The sequence below is a fragment of the Peromyscus californicus genome, unplaced genomic scaffold (assembly GCF_007827085.1).
Source record: "Peromyscus californicus insignis strain IS unplaced genomic scaffold, ASM782708v3 Scaffold_11__1_contigs__length_118956290, whole genome shotgun sequence".
NCBI classification, from domain to species: Eukaryota; Metazoa; Chordata; class Mammalia; order Rodentia; family Cricetidae; genus Peromyscus; species Peromyscus californicus.
The window spans coordinates 38,093,749-38,095,894 of record NW_026294402.1 but is presented as its reverse complement, the minus strand read 5'-3'; the positions used below and the strand labels follow the sequence as shown (position 1 = coordinate 38,095,894).

The following is a 2,146-nucleotide window of genomic DNA, read 5'->3' as shown; positions in this document are numbered from 1 at the left end:
GATATCAAGTCTTCCTATCCATGAACATGGGATAGCTCTCCAATCATTTCTTTGCCTGATTTCCTTCACAAGAGTTTTATAGTTTCCTCAAGTAAATCTTATGTGCATTTGAAAGATTTATATCTAAGTATTTTGGGGGGTGCAGTGATCTTTATTGATGGTATAAGGGAGAGTAAGGCTCCCTCAACCCCTCCTGTTATTCTGGGGGTCTGGGATGGAAACTGAGGTAGATGCTCAGTGTCAGGGGCTGAGTTGGGTCAGGGACTGCTCAGCAACTGAGGACCTCTCTCTTGCTCTCCTATCCTTGCTGGGATGAGTGGTCCAGGGCAGGCTTCTTACTCCTTGGAGGCCATGTAGGCCATGAGGTCCACCACCCTGTTGCTGTAGCCATATTCATTGTCATACCAGGAAGTGAGCTTTACAGAGTCATCACTGAGAGTAATGCCAGCCCCAGCATCAAAGGTGGAAGAGTGGGAGTCACTGTTAAAGTTGCAGGAGACAACCTGGTCCTCAGTGTGGCCCAGGATGCCCTTTAGTAGGCCATCAGATGCCTGCTTCACCACCCTCTTAATGTCATCATACTTGGCAGCTTTCTCCAGGTGGCACAAAAGATCCAAGATGGACGCATTGGGGGTAGGAACACAGAAGGCTATGCCCGTGAGCTTCTGGTCCGGATAACCTTGTCCACAGCCTTGACAGCACCAGGGGATGCAGGGATGATGTTCTGGGCAGCCCCATGGCCATCACGCCACAGCTTCCCAGAGGGACCATCCGAACTCTTCTGAGGTGGCAGTGATGGCATGGACTGTGGTCATGAGTTCTTCACAATGACAAAGTTGTCGTGGATGACCTTGGCCAGGGGGGGCTAAGCAGTTGGTGGTGCAGGAAGCACTGCTGACAATCTTGAGTGAGTTGTCGTACTTGTCACAGTCCACAGCCATCACAAACATGGGGCCTTCAGCAGAAGGGACAGAGATGATGGCCCTTTTGGCCCCACCTTTCAAATGGGCCCCAGCCTTCTCCATGGTGGTGAAGACACCAGTAGACTCCACAACATACTCAGCACTAACATCACTCCATTTGATGTTGGTGGGATCTCGCTCCTGGAAGATGGTGACGGCCTTCTCATTGACCACAAACTTCCCATTTTCAACCTTGACTGTGCCATTGAACTTGCCATGGGAAGAGTCATCCTGAAACATGTAGACCATGTGGTTAGGTCAATGAAGGGGTCACTGATGGCAACAATGTTCACTGTGCCAGACATGAAAGCAGCCCTGGTAACCAGGCATCCAATGCAGGCCAAATCCATCCACGCCAACATTCACCATCGTGTCTCAGCTCTGCAGGAAAAGATGTGGCTGTCTCTGGAACAGGGAGGAGCCGAGAGCCCTAAGCAATTTTTTTTTTTTTTTTAAGGTAAGATTTCATGTAGTCCAAGCTGGCCTTAATCTTGCTAGATAGCCTAAGACAACTTGGAACTCCTGAGTCTCCAGCTTCTATTTCTTGAGTGTTGTGATCACAGGTGTGTGCCTCATTTTTTATGCAGTGCTTGGGATACAACACAGAGCTTTGAGTATGCTAGGCAAGCACTCTACCAACTGAATTACATCCTCGTGCCCTAAATATTTCATTTTCGATGGATACTAAGATAATGGTATTGAGTTTAGTTTCAAATCGAACTTGTTCGTCACTAATATTAGGTGAGACTTATGAGGATCAAAAACAAAGATGCAAAGTTTCTACATAGAGAAAAAGCAGATTACCTTCAAACAAGGACCATACAGGAAGCGTTGAAATGACCATCAGGTGCTATCTAGAAACGCTTGGGAAAAAAAATTTCAGCCCCACATTAATTATAAGGGCAAATGAAAATGTCTCTAATTACAAAGGCTGTACAAAATGTTTCCCAGCAATTAAAAAATCAAATCTAGTAGCCAGTGAGGTGGCTCAGTGGGTAAAACTCTTTCACCCAAGCCTGAAGACCTGAGTTCAATCCCAGGAACCCACATGGTGGAAGGAGAGAACACGCCCGGAAGCTGTCATCTGACCTACATCCACTCAGTTGTGGCACATGCGCGCGCGCGCGCGCGCGCGCACACACACACACACACACACACACACACATCTAAGAGACAGACATATG

The 2,146-nt window shown here is 47.7% G+C and overlaps 1 pseudogene; it reads right to left on the bottom strand.

Annotated features, from left to right (window-relative positions):
* Positions 1–335: 335 nt before the first annotated feature.
* Positions 336–1,226, bottom strand: LOC128103999 (glyceraldehyde-3-phosphate dehydrogenase-like; annotated as a pseudogene).
* Between the last annotated feature and the right edge of the window lie 920 nt (positions 1,227–2,146).